Genomic DNA, 24,734 nt, shown 5'->3' on the forward strand with positions numbered 1-24,734 from the left:
GGAATGCCTGAGGCTACAAGAAGCTAAGACAAAGAAAGGAATAGATTCTCCCTCACAGCCCCAACCCTGCCAATGCCTTGATTTCAGACTTCTGGCCTCCAAAACCGTGAGACAATAAATCTGTGTTGTTTAAGTCACCCAGTTTGTGGCTTTGTTTGGGCAGCCCCAGGAAACTAATACAGTTGCATATGATGAAATCTTCTGGTTCAGTCCTTCAATTTCTTCAGTGAAGACTGAAGTGTAAAATGTAAAATGGCTTAGACAGTCATAGAGCCAGTTGGGGATAGAGCTCTAAATTCCCAGATCATCCTTCTACCCATTGATATAACTGGTCTGATTTGGATAAATCACAGCAACTGGCTTCTATTGTTAGCTCAAGAGGATGGAGAAATGACATCCCTATCTTCTGTTTTTTCTTTTAATTTCTTTTATTTTTGGCTGTGTTGGGTCTTCGTTGCTGCACGTGGGCTTTCTCTAATTGCAGCGAGCAGGGGCTACTCTTCGTTGTGGTGTACAGGCTTCTTATTGCGGTGGCTTCTCTTGTTGTGGAGCATGGGCTCTAGGTGTGTGGGCTTCAGTAGTTGTGGCGCATGGGCTCAGTAGTTGTGGCGCACGGGCTTAGTTGCTCCACGGCATGTGGGATCTTCCTGGACCAGGGCTCAAACCCGTGTCCCCTGCATTGGCAGGCAGATTCTTAATCACTGCGCCACCAGGGAAGTCCCCATCTTCTAATATATATGCTACTAGACTTTAACAGTTTGAAGCAAGACTTTGATATTATTAACGTGGAGTTGGAATGCTTATTCTGTGTCAGTGTCAATGAATTTGTCTCAATGTCAATGAAGTCCACTTAATGCTCACTGGTTTAACTTTTGAAAACCTACAGAAACTTGAAGAAGATTGCTAGTGGGTTATGTATCTAAATTACACCTTATACATGAAAAGAGGTAACTACCTAGGGCACCTCTTGGGAAGGTCAAGGGCACTTTCTCCTACATCTGGTGGCTTCTCTTATAAGAATCTAAAGTTCTGGTGAAGTTGCTGGAGCTCCTGAGCCAGGGAAAGTTGTGAATGGTGAGGAACAGAATTAGGAAGGAACTCAGCCTTCCTGGCTCAGTTCTCTTCAGCTTCTCCTAGGACCCAACATCCTTCCTGGTGCTGCCCTTCTGGGGTGGTGGGGGATGGGAGGGTCCACTAATCTCTCCACACCTGATTCCTTTTTGGTCCTTATGCAGAGCTCTCAGCAGCCAGTCCCAAGATCCCATCTGACAAGGAGGGAGTCAACACTTTTGATTTCTTGCTCTATGGATGCTAGCACAGCCCACGCCTCACACATCTTCCCTAGGCTTCTCTGCATACTCCTCCCAAGCATCTGCTCCACGTCAGAGAGGTGGTTAGTAACTGGATTGGAATTGGGAGAGAAAGGTCTCACCCTTCATGCCATCATCATCTGGATTCGGTGAATCAGATGTAGAGATTTGGTGTAGAACCCCTACATACTCAAATATTCAATTTAAGTATAAGACTTTGGGCCCAGGGCTTCGCTGGTGGCGCAGTGGTTAAGAATCCACCTGCCGGGGCTTCCCTGGTGGCACAGTGGTTGAGAGTCCACCTGCCGATGCAGGGGACATGGGTTCATGCCCCGGTTCGGGAAGATCCCACGTGCTGCGGAGCAACTAAGCCCATGTGCCACAACTACTGAGCCTGAGCTCTAGAGCCTATGAGCCACAACTACTGAGCCCATGAGCCACAACTACTGAAGCCTGCGTGCCTAGAGCTGGTGCTCTGCAACAGGAGAAGCCACTGCAATGAGAAGTCCATGCACCGCAATGAAGAGTAGCCCCCGCTCACCGAAACTAGAGAAAGCCCACACGCAGCAACCAAGACCCAACACAGCCAAAAATAAATAAATTAATTAATTAAAAAATAATAAATTAAAAAAAAAAAGACTTTGGGCCCAAAGGACATGGACTCACAACATAATAACTGAAAAAAACAACTTCTTAGAGAATATTGGCATTTGTTTGCCTGCAGGAAAGTTTTGATTTTGTAGCTTGAGAAATGGAGAGGAATTTTGGTGAAGGGGGAGCCAGAAAAGAAGGAAAGAGCTGTCTCATCACTATCTGATCCAGTTTGAATCCCTACAGTTCAGAGGAGAAGGGCAAAATGTGGACCCAGCTGCCTAAGAGAGACTTTGTGAGCTTCTGGCAACACACGTATCTTCTGCAGGAAGGGCTGCATTACCACTTCCAAGGGCCGTTAGGTACTTGTGCCTTCCTGGGCCCCTTCCTCAATGAAAAACATTAGAAATTATATTTTATAACTGTACTGATATACACATGAATATTAATATTAAAACATTTTCTTGGACCCCAAAGTTTAGTTTTTTCTTCTGGTTTTAAAAGAACTTATTTCATGGGGCCCTAAAAGTATTGTGGGCCCTAGGTACTGTGCTTGTTGTGCCTAACAGATAAAGCCGAGGCTTTAGAGCCCTGGAACAAAGTGTGGCACAGAGTTAGGAAGGAGGCCCTTCTTCCAGCTTCTGCATGAAACTCTCATCCACTCTGATATCATCATAATAAGAGGCATTGGGAAGACCCCAAGATAGCATCCACAGCACTGATTTGGCTTTCTCATGATGGGTAGTGGCATAGACAAGGCTACTTCAAGTGGTTCTGAGGTCAACGTACATGAATAAGTGGGAGCTAAAGCAGGAGAGGACAATCAGGATGGACAAGTCATGAAGACTCTGGTGACAATTTTTATACTTTGAGACATTAATCAGGGTATTTTTGTCTTGCAAGTCCTTACACCTTTTATTCCTCCCTGATGCTAACTAGCATTTATGGCCAAAGAGGACAAATGATAGTATAGGGTTTCATAAACCGATACTTTCCCATTATTATTATTATCTTTTGGCTGCACCACACGGCATGCAGGATCTTAGTTCCCCGATCAGGGATCAAACCCGTGCCCCCAGCAGTGGAAGCTCGGAGTCCTAACCACTGGACTGCCAGGGAATTCCCTCCCTCCATTATATTTAAGAAGATTTAAAATTTACTTACAGTAAAATTTATCCTATACTGTGTGGTTCTGTGAATTTTGACCAAAGTATATAGTCATGTAAGTAACCACCACCACAGTCAAGTTCCATCACCCCCCAAATTCCTCCGTATCTCTTTATAGTCAGCTGTTTCCTCCACTCCAGCCCCAGGCAACTGCTGATCGGGTATCTGTCCTTATAGTTTTGCCTTTGCAAGAATGTCATATCAATGGAATCATATTGTACGTAGCCTTTTGACTCTTCTTTCACTTAGCATAAAGCATCTGAGTTTCACCCACATTGTTGTATGTATCAGTAGTTTGTTCCTACAATTTTGGTACCAATTCCAATGTGTGTATTTTTTTAACACACCACTGAGCAATTTTCTGCCACCAGCTGGGTGTCCTGCAGTTCAGCTCAATTCTGTCACTATCCACCCAGGCATACGATCAGATCCCACAGGTTAAGGGCTCAGTCTCACAAGACTGTCCCCCACTTCAGATACCAGTTGCAAGTCCAGGTTTTTACCTATGCTTCTGACTGACTGGCTAAAAATCAGAGGTTCTCACACCCCCCCTCTGTGGGTTCAATGAATTTGCAAGAGTGGCTCATAGAACTCAGGGAAACATTTTACTCACTAGATTATCAGTTTGTTATAAAAGGGTGTAATTCAGGAACAACCAGATGGAAGAGATGCATAGAGCAAGGTATGTGAGGAGAGGCAAGGAGCTTCTCTGCTCTCTGAGCAAGACACTCTCCTCCGATCTGCACATGCTCATCAACACAGAAGCTCTCTGCACCCTGTTTTTTTGGGGGTTTATGGAAGCTTCATTACATAAGTGTGCTTGATTAATTTTTTTTTTTTTTTTGGTCTGCACTGGGTCTTCACTTCACTGCGGTACGTGGGCTTCTCTGTTGTGGTGTGTGGCCTTAGTTGTCCCTCAAACCTGCGTCCCCTGCATTGGAAGGCAGATTCTTAACCACTGGACCACCAGGGAAGTCCCTTGATTGATTAAATTTTTGGCCATTGGTGATAGAATTCAATCTCTAGCCCTTCTCTCCTCCCTGGAGGAGAGGGTGGGCTGGGGAGGTCTGAAAGTTCCAACTGTCTAATCACATGGTTGACTCCACTGGTAACCAGCTCCCAACCTTTGGTGAGTCCAAAAGTCACCTCATTAACATAACAGAAGATAACTTTATCACTCTCATTATTGGAAATTCCAAGGGTTTTAGGAGCTCTGTGCCAGGAACTGGACAAGGCCTAATACATACTTCTTATTGCAAATCACAATATCACGTTCCTTTTTTTATTCCTGAGGAATACTGTGTTGTAGAGATGTACCAGTTTATTTATCTATTGTGAAAATTAATAAAGGGAAACCTCACAAAAATGTTGTCAGGAGGCCAGAAAGGGAAGTGCTCATGTACTTACCACTTGAGGTTGGTGCACATCCCAACAGTAAGAGATGTACTTTACATCTCCCGCAGGAAGTGACACTGCTTTACTGCTGCCAGCAGGAAGAAGAAAGATTTCCTCCTTGCTTGGAAACAGCTCAGCCAATGAGAGACTGTCACAACTCAACCAATGAAAAGTCACTATACTTCAACCTCCCAGTTTCCTCCAATGAACTTTTTGTTTAAAACAGCTCCTCCCAACTTCCCCTTCTCCTCTATAAAAGAGTTTCCTCTCTTTTGTTTTCCTGGGATTGCATTTCGTTCACCATAGTTGCATGTCCCGAATTGCAATTCTTTGCTATTCCCAAATAAAAGTGTTTTGCTAGTAAAATAACTGGCTGTTTTATTGTTTTAGGGTAGCACCATTTACCTGGTGAGGGACATTTTGGATTTTTTCAGTATTTGGTGAATGTGAATAAAGCCACTGTAAATATTTGTGTACAGCTTTGTGTGTGTGAATGTAGATTCTTATTCCACAGGGTAAATACTTAGGAGTAGAATTGCTGGGTCATGTGGTAAATATACGTTCAACTTTAGAGGAAACTGATAAAACTGTTTTCCGAAGTGACGGTATTAATTTGCATTCCCACCAGCAAAATATGGGAGTTCTAGCTGCTCCACATGCTTGTTAACACTTGATTCTCTCCTAGTTCTGAGTACTTATTATTAAGCCATTCTAGTGTGTATATTACAGTTTTAGTTTGCATTTCCCCAATGACTAATCATGTTGAGCACCTTACTATGTGCTCAACATACCTTCTTTGGTGAAGTTTCTGTTCAGATCTCTTGCTCTATTTTTTAATTTGGTAAGCTGCTACATTTTATTCTCAAGAGTCTGGGCTTTTGAGCATCAAAAGCCTGAGTCCCATTCCAGCACAACACTTTGACAGCGATTGGAGAGGAATTCTTCTTCAGCCAGAGTCAGCACTACTTTTTACCACTACTCCTCAAATGACCAAGCAAATATTCATAGGCAAATTATTGTAGATAAAATAAATATTTTTTATTCCAAGTGACAGAGAATCTGATAGCAAATCTATCAGACAAACCCAGAGATCCCATCCCACACTAGAATGGTGGAAAGATCTGTACCTGCAGTGTAATTCTGACACTGACTACCTGGAATTAGGATAAATTTCACAGGTTGAAGTCACAGTCCTCCATAAAACTCCTCCCACTTCAGTTATCAGCCACAAACTCTGGGGATCCCAGGATACCTGCTGTTCTCACCAAGTAGCTACAAATTTGGGAGATCCCACTACCTCCCTCAGATTTGATAATTCACTAGAACAACTCACAGAACTCAGGAAATCACAATACTTATGAATACAATCTTGTCATAGAGCATAAAAGTCAGGATTAGCCAAGTGAAGAAACACGTAGAGTGGATCTGGGAGAGTCCCAAAGGAAAAGCTTCTATATCCTCAGGATGCATCACCCTCTCAGCACACTGGTGTCTATCACCAACCAGGAAGTTCACTGAGCTTCAGAGTTTTTTACTGAGGTTGATTACATAGACACGATTGATGGAATTATTGGCCACACGATTGAGCTCAGTCTCCAGACCCCTCCCACCCTTTCCCAGTAGGTCAGGCTGATATCACACGGCTCAAAGCCCCAACCCTTTCATCACTTGGTTGGTCTTTCTCTTGTGAACAGTCCCCTTCCTGAGTCACTTGATTAGCATAAACTCAGGTGTGCTCCAAAGGCCCATCATGAATAACAGGGACACTCCTATCACTCAGGAAATTCAGAGGATTGAGAGTCTTCCTTCTAGGAATCAGGGACCAAGACCGGTCAAATTCTACATCAGACACCACTACTTAACAGATGTGTTGTGAGACTAATGCATTTAAAACCATCTGGTATATAATAGGCACTTGATAAGTAGTAATTACTAGTTGTTATTATGTTATAGCTTATATTATAAACTATTAAGAAAATGTCTTTGTATAATTCCTGTAGAGTACCGCATGTAAGAGGACACCTGACAAAGCATCTTGATGATGATGGGATTACTCCCTTTTTACTACTAAAGTTGTTAGGTCCCTTTGGAATTGATAACAGGTTCTATTTGCAAAATAAAGACCTGCTAGCAAATCTTTTAGTTGTGAGGGAGAGGTGATTAAATGGAAAGAAGACAATTTTATTGTTGATTATGCTGACATTAAGATAGATTTTAATTTAAAATTTTAATACACAGGATTCAAAGAGGGTTGAAATATAAGTGTTCTTTCTCACCACTGGCCTTTTGTACTATCTTTTGAAGATGGCTCCAAAAGCTGTTGCCTCATTTGCTTGCAAAATCTCCTACCCGAGCATATCATAGTTTCAGTGAATTTATATCCCAGGCTGGATTCTTCACTGAGGAAGCCTATGATCACATTGTTAGAATTTTTAATGTTAGCTACATCACTAGCGGTATTTAATGATGTGGGAACTATTATCTCTAATATAGTACTACACACCTAGATGATGTAATTTTTCTTTTTGGATGACTTGAATTTTATATTTATTTATTTATTTTATACAGCAGGTTCTTATTAGTCATCAATTTTATACACATCACTGTATACATGTCAATCCCAATCGCTAAATTCATCACACCACCACCCCCACCACCCTGCCGCTTTCCCAGCTTGGTGTCCATACATTTGTTCTCTACATCTCTGTCTCAATTTCTCTTCTGCAAACTGGTTCATCTGTACCATTTTTTCTAGGTTCCACATATATGCATTAACATACGATATTTGTTTTTCTCTTTCTGACTTACTTCACTCTGTATGACAGTCTCTAGATCCATCCACATCTCTACAAATGACCCAGTTTTGTCCCTTTTTATGGCTGAGTAATATTCCATTGTATATATGTACCACATCTTCTTTATCCATTCATCTGTCAATGGGCATTTAGGTTGCTTCCATGACCTGGCTATTGTAAATAGTGCTGCAATGAACATTGGGGTGCATGTGTCTTTTTGAATTATGGTTTTTTCTGGGTATATGCACAGTAGTGGGATTGCTGGGTCATATGGTGGTAATTCTATTTTTAGTTTTTTAAGGAACCTCCATACTGTTTTCCATAGTGGCTGTATCAATTTACATTCCCAACAACAGTGCAAGAGGGTTCCCTTTTCTCCACATCCTCTCCAGAATTTGTTGTTTGTAGATTTTCTGATGATGCCCATTCTAACTGGTGTCAGGTGATACCTCATTGTAGTTTTGATTTGCATTTCTCTAATAATTAGTGATGTTGAGCAGCTTTTCATGTGCTTCATGGCCATCTATATGTCTTCTTTGGAGAAATGTCTATTTAGGTCTTCTGCTCATTTTTGGATTGGGTTGATTGTTTTTTTAATATTGAGCTGCATGAGCTGTTTATATATTTTGGCGATTAATCCTTTGTCCATTGATTCGTTTGCAAATATTTTCTTCCATTCGGAGGGTTGTCTTTTCGTCTTGTTTATGGTTTCCTTTGCTGTGCAAAAGCTTTGACGTTTCATTAGGTCCCATTCGTTTATTTTTGTTTTTATTTCCATTACTCTAGAAGGTGGATCAAAAAAGATCTTGCTGTGATTTATGTCAAAGAGTGTTCTTCCTATGTTTTCCTCTAAGAGTTTTATAGTGTCCGGTCTTACATTTAGTTCTCTAATCCATTTTGACTTTATTTTTGTGTATGGTGTTAGGGAGTGTTCTAATTTCATTCTTTTATGTGTAGCAGTCCAGTTTTCCTAGGACCACTTATTGAAGAGACTGTCTTTTCTCCATTGTATATCCTTGCCTTCTTTGTCATAGATTAGTTGACTATAGGTGCATGGGTTTATCTCTGGGCTTTCTATCTTGTTCCATTGATCTATGTTTCTATTTTTGTGACAGTACCATATTGTCTCGATTATTGTAGCTTTGTAGTATAGTCTGAAGTCAGGGAGTCTGATTCCTCCAACTCTGGTTTTTCCCTCAAGACTGCTTTGGCTATTCGGGGTCTTTTGTGTCTCCATACAAATTTTAAGATTTTTTGTTCTAGTTCTGTAAAAGCTGCCATTGGTAATTTGACAGGGATTGCATTGAATCTATAGATTGCTTTGGGTAGTATAGTCATTTTCACAGTATTGATTCTTCCAATCCAAGAACATGGTAGGTATATCTCAGCATCTGTTTGTATCATCTTTAATTTCTTTCATCAGTGTCTTATACTTTCCTCCATACAGGTCTTTTGTCTCCCTAGGTATGTTTATTCCTAGGTATTTTATTGTTTTTGTTGCAACGGTAAATGGGAGTGTTCCCTTAATTTCTCTTTCAGATTCTTCATCATTAGTGTATAGGAATGCAAGAGATTTCTGTGCATTAATTTTGTATCCTGCAACTTTACCAAATTCATTGATTAGTTCTAGTAGTTTTCTGGTGGCTTCTTTAGGATTCTCTATGTATAGTATCATGTCATCTGCAAACAGTGACAGTTTTACTTCTTCTTTTCCAGTTTGTATTCCTTTTATTTCTTTTTCTTCTCTGATTGCCATGGCTAGGACTTCCAAAACTATGTTGAATACTAGTGGCGAGAGTGGACATGCTTGTCTTATTCCTGATCTTAGAGGAAATGCTTTCAGTTTTTCACCATTGAGAATGATGTTTGCTGTGGGTTTGTCATATATGGCCTTTATTATGTTGAGGTAGTTTCCCTCTGTGCCCACTTTCTGGAGAATTTTTATCATAAATGGGTGTTGAATTTTGTCAAAAGCTTTTTCTGCATCTATTGAGATGATCATATGGTTTTTATTCTTCAATTTGTTAATATGGTGTATCATATTGATTGATTTGCATATATTGAAGAATCCTTGCATCCCTGGGATAAATTCCACTTAGTCATGGTGTATGATTCTTTTAAGGTGTTGTTTGATTCTGCTTGCTAGCATTTTGTTGAGGATTTTTGCATCTATATTCATCAGTGATATTGGTCTGTAATTTTCTTCTTTTGTAGTATCTTTGTCTGGTTTTGGTATCAGCGTTATGGTGACCTCATAGAATGAGTTTGGGAGTGTTCCTTCTGCCGCAATTTTTTGGAATACTTTGAGAAGGATGGGTGTTAGCTCTTCTCTAAACGTTTCATAGAATTCACCTGTGAAGCCATCTGGTCCTGGACTTCTGTTTGTTGGAAGATTTTTAATCACAGTATCAATTTCATTACTTGTGACGGGTCTGTTCACATTACCTGTTTCTTCCTGGTTCAGTCTTGGGAGGTTATACCTTTCTAAGAATTTGTCCATTTCTTCCAGGTTATCCATTTTTATTGGCATACAGTTGCTTGTAGTAATCTCTTAGGATGCTTTGTATTTCTGTGATGTCTGTTGTAACCTCTCCTTTTTCATTTCTAATATTATTGATTTGAGTCCTCTCCCTCTTTTTCTTGATGAGTCTGGCTAATGGCTTATCAATTTTGTTTATCTTCTCAAAGAATCAGCTTTTAGTTTTGTTGATCTTTGCTATTGTTTTCTTTGTTTCTATTTCATTTATTTCTGCTCTGATTTTTATGATTTCTTTCCTTCTGCTAACTTTGGGTTTTGTTTGTTCTTCTTTCTCTAGTTCCTTTAGGTGCAAGGTTAGGTTGTTTATTTGAGATTTTTCTTGTTTCTTGAGGTAGGCTTGTATAGCTATAAACTTCCTTCATAGAACTGCTTTTGCTGCATCCCATAGGTTTTGGATCATTGTGTTTTCATTGTCATTTGTCTCTAGGTATTTTTTGATTTCCTCTTTGATTTCTTCAGTGATGTCTTGTTTATTTAGTACTAGTACCGTATTGTTTAGCTTCCATCTGTTTGTGTTTTTTACGTTTTTTTCCCTGCAATTCATTTCTAATCTCATAGCATTGTGGTCAGAAAAGATGCTTGATATGCTTTCAATTTTCTTCAATTTACTGAGGCTTGATTTGTGACCCAAGATGTGATCTATCCTGGAGAAAGTTCTGTGCACACTTGAGAAGAAAGTGTAATCTGCTGTTTATGGATGGAATGTCCTATAAATATCAATTAAATCTATCTGGTCTATTATGTCATTTAAAGTTTCTGTTTCCTTATTTATTTTCATTTTGGATGATCTGTCCATTGGTGTAAGTGAGGTGTTAAAATCCCCCACTATTATTGTTTTTCTGTCTATTTCCTCTTTTATAGCTGTTAGCACTTGCCTTATGTATTGAGGTGCTCCTATGTTGGGTGCATATATATTTATAATTGTTATATCTTCTTCTTGGATTGATCTCCTGATCATTATGTAGTGTCCTTCCTTGTCTCTTGTAACATTCTTTATTTTAAAGTCTATTTTATCTGATATGAGTATTGCTACTCCAGCTTTCTTTTGATTTCCATTTGCATGGAATATCTTTTTCCATCTCCTCGCTTTCAGTCTGAATGTATCCCTAAGACTGAAGTGAGTCTCTTGTAGACAGCATATATATGGGTCTTATTTTTGTATCCATTCAGCAAGCCTGTGTCTTTTGGATGGGACATTTAATCCATTCACGTTGAGGGTAATTATTGATGTGTGTGTTCCTATGACCATTTTCTTAATTGTTTTGGGTTTGCTTTTGTAGGTCCTTTTCTTCTCTTGTGTTTCCCACTTAGAGAAGTTCCTTTAGCATTTGTTGTAGAGCTGGTTTGGTGGTGCTGAATTCTCTTAGCTTTTGTTTGTGTGTAAAGTTTTTGATTTCTCCATTGAATCTGGATGAGATCCTTGCTGGGTAGAGTAATCTTGGTTGTATGTTCTTCCCTTTCAACTCTTTAAGTATATCATGCCACTCCCTTCAGGCTTGTAGAGTTTCTGCTGAGAAATCAGCTGTTAACCTTATGGGAGTTCCCTTGTATGTTATTTGTTGTTTTTCCCTTGCTGCTTTTAATAATTTTTCTTTGTCTTTAATTTTTGCCAATTTGATTACTATGTGTCTCGGCATGTTTCTCCTTGGGTTTATCCTGTATGCAACTCGCTGCACTTCCTGGACTTGGGTGGCTATTTCCTTTCCCATGTTAGGGAAGTTTTTGACTATAATCTCTTCAAGTATTTTCTCTGGTCCTTTCTCTCTCTCCTCCTTCTGGGACCCCTATAATGCGAATGTTGTTGTATTTAATGTTGTCCCAGAGGTCTATTAGTCTGTCTTCATTTTTTTTCATCCTTTTTTCTTTATTCTGTTCTGCAGCAGTGAATTCCACCATTCTGTCTTCCAGGTCACTTATCCGTTCTTCTGCCTCAGTTATTCTGCTATTGATTCCTTCTAGTGTAGTTTTCATTTCAGTTATTTTATTGTTCATCTCTGTTTGTTTGTTCTTTAATTCTTCTAGGTCTTTGTTAAACATTTCTTACATCTTCTTGGTCTTTGCCTCCATTCTTTTTCTGAGGTCCTGGATCATCTTCACTATCATTATTCTGAATTCTTTTTCTGGAAGGTTGCCTATCTCCACTTCATTTAATTGTTTTTCTGGGTTTTTTTCTTGTTCCTTCATCTGGTACATAACCCTCTGCCTTTTCATCTTGTCTATCGTTCTGTGAATGTGGTTTTTGTTCCACAGGCTGCAGGATTGTAGCTCTTCTTGCTTCTGCTGTCTGCCCTCTGGTGGATGAGGCTGTCTAAGAGGCTTGTGCAAGTTTCCTGATGGGAGGGACTGGTGGTGGGTAGAGCTGACTGTTTCTCTGGTGGGCAGATCTCAGTAAAACTTTAATCTGCTTGACTGCTGATGGGTGGGGCTGGGTTCCCTTCCTCTTGGTTGTTTGGCTTGAGGCAATCCAACACTGGGGCCTACCTGGGCTCTTTGGTGGGGCTAATGGCGGACTCTGGGAGGGCTCATGCCAAGGAGTACTTCTCACAACTTCTGCTGCCAGTGTCCTTGTCCCCAAGGTGAGCCACAGCCACCACCCACCTCTGCAGGAGACCCTCCAACACTACCAGGTAGGTCTGGTTCAGTCTTTCCTGGGGTCACTGTTCCTTCCCCTGGGTCCCGATGCACACTCTACTTTGTGTGTGCCCTCCAAAAGTGGAGTCTCTGTTTCCCCCAGTTCTGTCAAAGTCTTGCAATCAAATCCCAGTAGCCTTCAAAGTCTAATTCTCTAGGAATTCCTCCTCCCGTTGCCAGTCCCCTAGGTTGAGAAGCCTGATGTGGGGCTCAGAACCTTCACTCCAGTGGGTGAACTTCTGTGGCATAAGTGTTCTCCAGTCTGTGAGTCACCCACCCAGCAGTTATGGGACTTGATTTTACTGTGATTGTGCCCCTCCTACCATCTCACTGTGGCTTCTCCTTTGTCCTTGGACGTGGGGTATCCTTTCTGGTGAGTTCCAGTGTCCTCTTGTCAATGATTGTCCAGCAGCTAGTTGTTATCCTGGTGCTCTCGCAAAAGCGAGTAAGAGCATGTCCTTCTACTTTGCCATCTTGGTTCCAATCTGAGATGATGTAATTTTACCAGAGTTATTCCAGTACAGGATAAAAATAATTAGAAGGAAGTGTTCCAAAATGCTGTGGGTGATTGTATTAGTTAGGATGGTGGAATTAAGGATCATTTATTATCTTTTCCTGAGCTCCTGGCTTGAAGAAAGTCCTAATTCAAGAGGAGTTGGTCTATAAAGGAAGGGGTGGGGTAAACCTCAGCCTGTGCCAACTACATGGAGCCAAAGGAATACAGATATGGCCACGGATGGGCAGACCTACGGATGGGGGCCAAGAAGGAAGATTCCTCTAAAAGGTGAAGAAATAAGGACTCCCAGAGTGAAGATTTTTGTATAATTATGACATTCACCAGACAAAAAGAAAGAAGGACAGAATGAGCAGGAAGGTTGAAGATAATAAGAGAATGCCAATGAGCGGCTCATCAGAACATGGAGAGGACATGTTCAGATCAAGAATTGGTCTGCTTAGGACAATAAAGACGCAGATGTAGAGAATGGATTTGAGGACATGGGGTGGGGGAAGGGTAAGCTGGCACGAAGTGAAAGAGTAGCATTGACATATATACACTACCAAATGTAAAATAGATAGCTAGTGAGAAGCAGCCACATAGCACAGGGAGATCAGCTCGGTGCTTTGTGACCATCTAGAGGGGTGGGATACGGAGGGTGGGAGGGAGGCGCAAGAGGGAGGGGATATGGGGATATATGTATACACATAGCTGATTCACTTTGTTATATAGCAGAAGCTAACACAACATTGTAAAGCAATTGTACTCCAATAGAGATGTTAAAAAAAAAAAGAATTGGTCTGATTAATGCAAAAGTTATTTTCACTTTACTTAATGGGCTTGCTAGACAAGCTGACTCTTACATTTGCTATTTTCCTAATCTTTTTAAAGAGCATTTCCATTTTCTTTCAGACTCTGATGGAAAATCAGCTTCAGTTGCATTTTGTCACATGAACTAGCTTCAGTGAGCTCTATTAAGTTGGCTTCATAAATAAGCTTCTCCGATCCTTCATCATTTATTCTGCTCTCTCCTGGATTCTCTCCCACTTGTCTCTTTCTGGCAAGGAGTTATCCATGGTGAGCACAGTGTCCTTGATCACAGCACCAAGTGTATGGTACTTTCTCACTCCTATCATCCCTCGGTCCTTTCTTTTCATTCCTCCTCTCCTAGGTCTTCGCTTTAGTGGATGTGTTTTAGATACTACTTTGTTCTCAACTCTACTTCCAGACAGGACTCTGGGCCAAATCTTATCTAGATACTTCTTGTGGGTGTCTCTGTCTTTGCCTACAAACTTGGCAAGCTTCTTCAGGCAGGAGTGACATATGGTGCATTCCTAAAATAAATTCCTACAGAAAGTGTCATGAAATTGGGGCTCTCAAAGCATCCGGGGGCTGGAATTAAGTGTCAATGGTGAGAAAACTGTTAGGCAGGGCTCAAGACCAAACTTAGACAAAATTGTGAAGCTGGCAGAACTTATCTTCAGACCTACCGCCCACTCTCCGTTCAGCCCTGACCACCCTCCTCCCAGTTTTCAAAGCCCACACACTCTTCCTGCATGTTCTGGTCCCCGTTCCCAGGCTTGCCCAAACTGGACAGGCAGTAAGATTCTGGGTCTAATTTTCTATGCTTATGCTTATTCAAATTTACATTTAATTAGCTCTCAATCAATAATAAAAGAGCAAAAATATTGGAACAGATACTTCACTAAAGAAGATACAGGAGGGCTTCCCTGGTGGCACAGTGGTTGAGAGTCCGCCTGCCAATGCAGGGGACACGGGTTCGTGCCCCGGTCCAGGAAGATCCCACATGCCATGGAGCGGCTGGGCCCATGAGCCATGGCCGCTGAGCCTGCGCGTCTGGAGCCTGTGCTCCGCAACAGGAGAGGCCACAACAGTGAGAGGCCCGCGTACCGCAAAAAAAAAAAAAAAAAAAAAAAAAGGAAGATACAGGAACGACAAGTACATGGAAAGATGATAAACATCATTAGCCATTAGGGAGATGCAAATTAAACCCACAATGAGATACCACCATATATTCACTAGGATGGTGAATAATAAATTGCTATCCAAAATTAAATTGTTTTAAAATTAAAAATTTTTTAATTAAAATGACTGATCATACTAAGTATTGGTAAGAATGTAAAGCAGCTGGTAATTCCATACACTGCTGGTGGGATGCAAAATGGTACAGCCAGTTTGGAAAATAGTGTGGACAGTTTTTTAAAAAGGTCAATATACACGGACCATATGACCCAGCCATTTCACTTCTCTTTAGTTACCCAAGAGAAACAAAAGCATGTGTCCACACAAGCACTTGGACACAAGTGTTCAGAGCAGCTTAATTTGGAATTGCCCCAAATTGTAAACGATCTGTATTGGTCGACTCAGGCTGCTGTATCAAAATGCCACAGGCTGCATGACTTAAACAACAGAAGTTCATTTTCTCACAATTCTGGAGGCCAGAAAGTCCACAGTCAAGATTCCAGCAGGGTTCTGGTTCTGTTGAGAGCTCTCTTCCCTGTTTGCAGATGGCTGCTTTGTCCTTTCCTCTGATTATGCTTGGAGAGAGAGAGAGAGCTTTCTGGTGTTTCTTCTTCTAAGAACACTAATTGAATCCCATCAGAGCCCCACCCTTATGACTTAGTTTACCTGAATTACTTCTTCAAGACCCTATTTCCAAATACAGTAACATTGGAGGTTAGTGCTTCAATTTTGGCGGGACATACTTCAGTACATAGCACAGCCCAAATGTCCATCAACAGGGGAATAAACAAATAATTATGGTGTAGCCATATAATGGTATACTACCCATCAATGAAAAGAAATAAACTATTGCTTTACTCAATACTGTGGATAAAACTTAAAATAATCATGCAGAGTGAAAGAAGCCAGGCAAAAAAAGAATGTATACTAGGTCTTCCTATTTGCATTTAGAAATGCAAAGTCATCATTAGCAACAGAAAGCGGATTACTGATGGCCTGGGGATGGGTAAAGCGGAGAGGGACGGGAGGAAGGGATGATAAAGCGGCATGAGAAAATTTATGGGCTTGGTGAATATGTTCATTATCTTGATTGTGTCCATGGTTTCCTAGGTAATGGTTTCATTACCATATCGTCTACTTTAAATATGTGCAGTTTACTGTATCAATTATATCTCAATGAAGGCTGTAAAACTTTTAGATTTCATTAGCCCTCACTTGGACAAGTTTAATCCATTTGTAGCAAGGTTGGCCTCTCTTAGGTATCTTGTACAGAGCCATTTCTGGCTCCTTCCTCACTCCTTCATCTCCTTGTCTGAGCCAGGAATTTCTTGTGTTCTGCCAAATATTGAGAGGCCTGCCTATAAAGAAAAACAATAATCAGGTCTAGCAAAGTATTTTCTTCTAAAACATACTGTGAAATCTGAAGACAATTAGTTTGCTCTGTATTAACTTGTCTTTGAAGAAGTGATGGGCCATGTCTGGGGATGCGAGGCTATCACCTGAGAAATCATGTGAGGATGTGATTATGAATGTATGGTGTCTGCTCTGTGTACCTGGGCATTGATGGCAGCAATAACCACTAACGTGTCTACTCAATGATTGCTGGTCTACAACTTCATTTATAATTTCAGCATATATATGTGATGATATCCCAGGAGTTCAGGCATCATCCAGGGGCTAAAGCTAAGTCCCCAAGTTCTCAAGCTCCAACGTAGAAGATGTTTCTTGCAACCATCCCCATAGGTAGCAGGGGCTTGTGGATGCTGGTTGGGTCCCAGCTGTGACAATAACAGCCAATGTGTGTAGCTTGGTAAAAATGAGGCCTAGCTATCTCATTGTGAAAAGCATGGCCATAATACTTTGCAGCTCCTGCCATCAGAAGGTGAAGTCTATTTCCCCACTTCTTGAATTTGGACTGGTCTTGTGACTTGCTTCTTGACCAATAAGATGTTGCAAAAGTGACACTGTACAAGTTCGAGAACCTAGGCCTAAGAGATCTTGCAGTTCCACCCTAGCCCTCTTGGCATGCTTCTGCAGCCATGTAGCCTGCAGCAGACAATTGAATGACATCAACTGGAGAGGAGCAGCTAGCATCAAGACCCTGGTCCTGTAAGTGAGGTCATCTGAGATCATCCTGCTTTAGTCAACCCACCAGATGACTGCAAACTCATGAGAGACCCCAGGCAGGACTGGGAGAACTGCCCTCATAAGCACAGTCCCAATGCAGAATCATGAGCAAAAGATGGTTATTGCTGTAAGTGGCTCAGTTTGGGGGTGATAGGTTATTTGTTGTGCAGTCACAGGTAACTGCAATGCTTATCTAAGGACCCTTTGTGAAATCTAAGGCAGTTCCCAGGAAGCTCCTTAGAACCAGTTTCTAGGGTTTTCACTGCCTTGCCTCACAATAGCAGGCAAGTCACTTACCATCTGCACCTCAATTATTTTGCTATTCAGATGGGAACAGCGGCGTGTATTGCAGAGGGTGTGTTGTAAAAAGTTATTCTTGTGAGATATTTCTATATGCAGTTGTGGGAGAGTGAAAAGTTTAGCTACATATTTAGAAAGTGGGTCTATTTTGATAGTGTTGGCTAATAAGTTTTCTTTGTTGAGGCTGTTCTTAAATAGACTTAATGTCAGCCTGTTCTGGTTTTACTAGCAGACAGTCTTCAGACTACTGATTACTGTCTCTTCCCTCTCGTTTAGCACTGCTCCCCTCCCCACGCCCTTCCTGTCACCTTTGGGGCAGGAGACCTGGGGATGTTGCAGCCTTGTACAGCTTTTATCCTTTATCTTTAGGAAAGCTTTTTATCTTATTTCTATCTTTTGCTCCTAGCACTGTGCCCTACATATAATAGGTGCTCAATATATGTTGAACGATGACACTATTAAACTGCCAATGCTTGGATAGAAGGGCCTAAGGAAGGTAAAAGTTTAGTTATTTCATTAGAGAGAGAAGCTGCCTATTCAAAGAGGCACCTGCTAAAGTCTAGGATGGGTACTACAAAGGACCTTGGGGCAAATCCTGTTTTGCAAGAATTGTCTGAGTTGGCCCTTTATGCAAAGATAGAACCAGTGGTGGCCCATTGTCCTGGAGGAAGGAAGCAAATATGGCAAGCTTTGTGGCTAGGGTTTTGTCTGATGCCTTGTGTGTGGTTGACAGTTGGGAAGAGGTTGGAGAAATATGCATCAGGGGCCAAGGAGTCTACCTGAATGAAAGGGATTTAATACTCAGACTACATCTCTTTACAGTTTAATATTATTCAACACTTCCGATGCCTGAGATGGTCCCAGCTAAGGTCAGCAGGCAGGAAGTGACACCAAGCCTCCCCAAAGGGTAAATTAAATCAATGGCAAGGGTGAGTCTAGAATGGCCATTTGGGCTCAACACTAGTACTGAGATTTTCAGATTAGAAAGGCTGTTGTGGGCAGAATGTGTCTAAGGCTGGAAACCCTTCCTGACCTAGTCACCTAGTACTTTGAGTGAGCTTTGGAATCAATAACTGTGTGCATGTGTGAAACACACAGATGAAACTTCAGGAGCCCAGGTCTTTAGCGGTGAGGAAAGACCGTTATAACAACCAGGGGCTAAAACTCTGGCCTAGTGTAACAGTGTGAGGAAGGACAAGCTCTTTCTCTATTCCTTACACTGACAACAATTTTATCTCTGATTAAGAGTGTGGGGTGTGGGCTTCCCTGGTGGCGCAGAGGTTGAGAGTCCGCCTGCTGATGCAGGGGACACGGGTTCGTGCCCCAGTCCGGGAAGATCCCACATGCCACGGAGCGGCTGGGCCCGTAAGCCATGGCCGCTGAGCCTGTGCGTCCAGAACCTGTGCTCCACAACGGGAGAGGCCACAACAGTGAGAGGCCCGCGTACCGCAAAAAAAAAAAAAAGAGTGTGGGGTGTACATAAAACTCCTAGAAGAGAACATAGGCAAAAAATTCTCTGACATGAATCATACCAACGTTTTCTCAGGTCAGTCTCCCAAGGCAATAGAAATAAAAGCAAAAATAAACAAATGGGACCTAATCAAATTTACAAGCTTTTGCACAGCAAACCATAAACAAAACGAAAAGACAACCTATGGAAAGGGAGAAAATATTTGCAAACAATGAAACCAACAAGGGCTTAAATTCCTAAATATACAAACAGCTCATACAACTCAACAAAAAAAACCAAACAACCCAATAGAAAAATAGGCAGAAGAACTAAATAGACGTTTCTCCAAAGAAGACATACAGACAGCCAACAGGCACATGAAAAGATGTTCAACATTGCTAATTACTAGAGAAATGCAAATCAAAACTACAGAGATACCACATCACACCTGTCATCATTAACAAGTCTACGAATAACAAATCCTGGAGAGGGTGTGGAGAAAAGGCAATCCTCTTATACTGTTGATGGGAATGTACATTGGTATAGCCACTATGGAAAACAGTGTGGCGGTTCCTCACAAAACTAAAAATAGGGTTGCTATATGATCCAGCTACCCCACTCCTGGTCATATATTTGAACAAAACTATAATTTGAAAAGATACATGCACCCCTATGTTCATAGCAGCACTATTCACAATAGCCAAGACATGAAAGCAACCTAAATGGCCATCAACAGGTGAGTGGATAAAGAATATGTGGTATCTATCTATCTATCTATCTATATCTATATATAGATATAGATATATTACTCAGTCATAAAAAAAGAATGAAATAATGCCATTTGCAGCAACATGGATGGAGCTAGAAATTATCATACTAAGTGAAGTCAGAAAGAGAAAGGCAAATATCATATGATATCACTTATATGTGGAATCTAAAATATGACACAAATGAACTTATCTATGAAACAGAAACAGACTTGTGGACATAGAGAACAGACTTGTGGTTTCAGGGTTTGGAGGAGGATGGAGTGGGAGTCTGGGATTAGCAGATGCAAACTAGTATAAATAGAATGGATAAACAACAAAGTCCTACTGTATAGCACGGGGAACTATATTCAATATCCTGTGATAAACCATACTGGAAAAGAATATAAAAAAGAATGTATGTATATGTATAACTGAATCACTTTGCTGTATAGCAGAAATTAGCACAACATTATAATCAACTATACTTCAATGAAAAAAAAGAGTGTGGTGTGTAGAACTGAAGTACCTGGGTGCAAACCTCAATTCTACCAATTACTACCTTACAGTGTTTTTAAAAGGATTAAATAAGAGCTACGTGTTACTTGCTTATAGCAATACTTCATATGGAGTGAAAGATCAGTAAATGTTGGCTGTGTCCTTTCACAGGTGTAGGCAAGGATCACAGGGCTGAGCAAAATGTCCTTTTTTTCAACTGTGGTCCCATGGGCAGCAATGGCAGATTCTCTGGCTCTCCCTCTGAGAGGCACTCGGAACAAGTAAGGACTGGTGCTTCGTCATGACCATCAACAGTGTGTTCCAGTGCCCATGGTACTGATTTCAGAGGATTGTCATGTCCAGGTGCGAGCTATGACACTGTGTCTCTGGCTGCCTATCCTACACTACGAGCAACTTTAGGTGTCTGTCAGCCTCAAGGAGGCTCTCTTTGTCCCAGCTTCAAGGTGAGCACAGAGGTATGTGCAGGATTTCGACTATCACCAAAGGTAGCCCCAGGCAGGAAAGAAGCCCAGTTTCATGTGGCAACACTGAACCCAAGCTGTCTGATAAGACATTGAATAGAAATGTGACCTAGCTTTGTATACCTTAGCTGGAGTGAAATGTCTCATCCTAACCACCGCAGTGGTTCTTAAAGTGTGGTCCTGGGCCAGCAGCATCACATGACCTGGGCACTGGTTAGAAATGCACAGCTTCAAGCCCCATCCCAGACTCCCTGAATCAGAAACTCAGGGGGTGGGTCCCAGCAATCTCTGTTTAACAAGCTCTTGGGATGATTCTGGTGCTTATGAAAGAGTTGGAGAAACAGCGCTCTCTAACATCCCTGAAAAATGATTGTTTGTCTGACCTCTGCTTGACCTCTTGTGACGGAGAACTCACCACCTCTGAGGATCCCCTTAAATACGTCGTGCCCAAATCAAATTCCTTGTCATTTTTCTTTCATTGGTTCTAATTCTACCGTTCACTTTGGGGAGTGAAAAAAAAATAATAACTGAGTACCAGGTAACTTTGTTTACATTGTATTTAGTTAAGAGTTGAGTGTACATTAAATTGTGTGATTGAATTCTATATCCATACTGACAATCTGCATAAAGTATGGATCTTGGATACTAGTGGAGGCACATACTTCAGGGTTTTTGTATACAGATCCTCTGTCGGGTATTTATCGCCCAATAGAATATTTATATATATACAGATTAAGGAAATTCTTATATTTAAAGAAAGTGAGTTGTAGTGTGAGAGGAGGCATGAAATAGCGGAAAAACTCCGACCTAGTGGCGAAAGGACATGCGTTCTGGTCCTGGATCTGCTGTTGGTTAGCTCCATGTTATCGCGTGTGCAAGCTACTTGCTCTGCACCTTAGTTTCCTCATTTGTAAAATGAGGGGCTTGGATTTGTGGTTTATTTGGGGGGATTCTATGAGTCTTACTTTGGGAGGCAACCTTTGTGAGATAAGAAATGCATTTTCATGAGGCATATGTGTTGACTGGAAAGATTATATTAAGACAATTTATGACAAAAATCACACACTTGTTTCTCTAAGCATCACTTACATCCTGCTTTGGAATCTGGATCCTGGTTCTTTTTGCTCTGGAAATTAGCGATAGGTGGCTTGACAGAAGAGAGAACAGGTGCGGGAGGAGCTAACAGGGGCTTTGGAGAAATGAAAGACTTGCTTTCCTGAAATAAGCTTCAGCCTTCAGCCAAATTACTTGTGTAGATTTCCATCAATAATAAAAAAACCTCATGATAAATATAGGCTCAGTAAAGGGTCTTAAAAATAGGATCGAGGCTTGGGCTGTAGGCTTGGGTAGGGAACCTGAAGCAACTTTCCTCTTTCTTCTACTTTCCTTCTCTTTTCTTCATTCATCCATGAGCACTGATCTGAAAAGGAGACAGTTCAGGACTCTTAGATTACAAGTAACTGATTGGCCGATTTAGTTCAGAAGATATTTATTTTTTGAGTGACGGATGCTGGAGTGGCTACAGCTTTAAAGGAACAACTGAGTCCAGGGAGTGGGCTGCCCTGCTCTCAGCAGGGCACCGGGGGAATCTGTTTTATGGGGTGCTGCTATGAGATGACTCTCTGTATTTGTCTCAACTCAAAATCCAGATTCCCCAGGAAGAGATTCTGATTGCCCACTTAGGTCCTGTGTCCACACCGTGATCAGGGGAGGAGTCCTGTGATGAACAGCTTCACCAAAAGACCATGGAATGGGGTAGGGCAGCTCCCCAAAAGTATGTGTGTATGTTGTGTGGGGGGGTAAGAGTAGGGTCTAGTGGCTGCTACCAGAAGGGGAGGGGTGATGCGCAGACAAATGTCATGGTGTCCAAGGCTCCAGAGCCTCTCAGGAATAACTGCACGTGACGGCACCATCAGGTGCCACAAAAGGGCTCCCAGGGCACGAATGGGGATTTCAGGAGCTCTGAGAGCTGGCTGGCCTGAAGGCTGACACCCAGTGCCTGGTTTATATCATAGAAGATACAGCCAACTTCTCTTCTACTTCTTATGAATCTTATGAATAGCTGGCATTCAATAATATTCATTGACTAATTGACTGAATGAATGAATGAATGGCACAGCTCTTACATGGGCTAGGGAGGGACTTCTGTCCTACATTAGCCTGAACTGAATTTGTTTAGAAACTGCTTAATGACAAATCTTTTAGCCGCAAGGGATTGAAGGCCATCAGAGCTGTTTAGCAAAAGATGGCCCTTAATGGGATGCCATTTCTGGCAGCCAGGGACAGACCTCAACTAAGGCCTGAATGCCAGGTAGACTCTGCCCCTTGTCTTGTCTCCTTTCTAAATCTGCTTCACTTTTCCATTCAGATGTGGCAGTTTGGCATTCTTTAATTTTTCAGTCCACCTTGTCAGAAAATAGCTGTCTGTGCCTCCAGGATTTGTATCTGCTCTAATCAAGAGGCCAGGGTGACTGAATCTGAGTTACCTTCATTCCCACTCCAAACCTAGAGCAGGGAGGCCATGTGGCCCAGCTTGGGCCAGGGGTCTGCGTCTGGCTCAATCAACCAAAATGGCCAAAGTGGCGCTTGGAGGGGGGGCGTCACCATTATGATGTGGATTTGGGTATAGGAGCAGTTCTTGGAAAAGGAGAGATCTGAGCACACAACGCATCTGGTGTCTCCTACAGAAGACAAATAACATATTTGCTTACATTCGCAGTGCTTTAAGAATACTTGAGGGCTTCCCTGGTGGCGCAGTGGTTGAGAGTCCGCCTGCCGACACAGGGGATACGGGTTCGTGACCCAGTCCGGGAGGATCCCACATGCCGCGGAGCGGCTGGGACCATGAGCCATGGCCACTGAACCTGCGCGTCCGGAGCCTGTGCTCTGCAACGGGGGAGGCCACAACAGTGAGAGGCCCGCGTACCGCAAAAAAAAAAAAAAAAAGAAGAATACTTGATATTCATGACCTCATTTGATTCTTGGCCCAACTGCCAAATCAGGTTGGCAAATCAGGTATTAATAGCCTTTCTTCCATATCTACTTTATCTCACTCTGCTGTGGGTCCTGCTTTTTAATTCCTGACTCTCCCATTTGACTTTAATTTATTGAGGGCAGAGACCATATTCTGTTGATCTATAGCCCTACTACCCAGCCTGGGCTCTGTAGGTGGTGGTATCTAATTCATATTGATTAAGTTAAATTCCTATTTTCACAGATGTCAAGACTGAGGTCCAGAGTACTGAATAGCTTGCTATAGGACACACAGCTAGAAGGAAGAGAACCTGATGAATTGTGATGATGAATATAGAATATATATCATTCCTCTCTATCCAGTGGATGATTCTTAGCAATTACAGAGGAGCCCTCAAGAGCCCCCAGTTATATCGTGGCTTACGCTAGGTTGCCACCTTAGAGACGGGGTCTGCAACAACTCAGAAAGATCATGCTTTAAGGCAGAGGGCCCGGGCTCTGACATTAGAGGCCTGAAGTCTGGTGGCCTCCAGGAGAACAGTTTCTGCTCTTCAGGTAGCCAGAGGAGGTAGACAAGCAGGGAAAGAAGCCAGGTTATCAAAATTTTCAGCTAGGGAATTCCCTGGGAGTCCAGTGGTTAAGACTCCATGCTTCCACTGCAGGGGGCATGGGTTCGGTCCCTGGTCCAGGAACTAAGATCCCACATGCCACTCAGCCCAGCCAAAAAAAAAAAACCCTTTCGGCTATCTTAGACGTCTGACCATTGAACTTGATGGGAGAGAGGAGAAGGAAGGTGAGGGGAATATTGACTTTTGGGGAAGTTTTCTCCTACGTGACAGGAGGCTTTCAGGGACACCTACAAGCTGGGGTTGATGGTCCCCAAACTGGGTGAGATCTTCCAGTTCTACTATTTATCAAATGACCTGGGCAAGTCGTGTCACCAGGGCTGTGTGAAGGCTAAATGAGAAAATGTAGGGGAAAGCCTTCATGATGGTAGATCATTATATAACCACTCTTACTTCTCTCCATTCAAAGTAGGACAACCAGGAATGTGCCAGGCAAAGATGAAGGCCAAGTCTCTTTCCTCAAAGATCTGATGGTCAAGGGAGGGGAGGAGATGGCAGTGCAAAGTGGCGAGGGCTCTGAGTGCGGGTTAGTCCTGTGTGACCCAGAGAGGAAACCTCCTGTGTGTCTTCAGGATGGTCAGGAGAGTGTTCCCAGAGTGTGGAGCTTTGGAGCTAGGTCTTCAAG

The sequence above is a fragment of the Leucopleurus acutus genome (assembly GCF_964270905.1).
Source record: "Leucopleurus acutus genome assembly, chromosome: 1".
NCBI classification, from domain to species: Eukaryota; Metazoa; Chordata; class Mammalia; order Artiodactyla; family Delphinidae; genus Leucopleurus; species Leucopleurus acutus.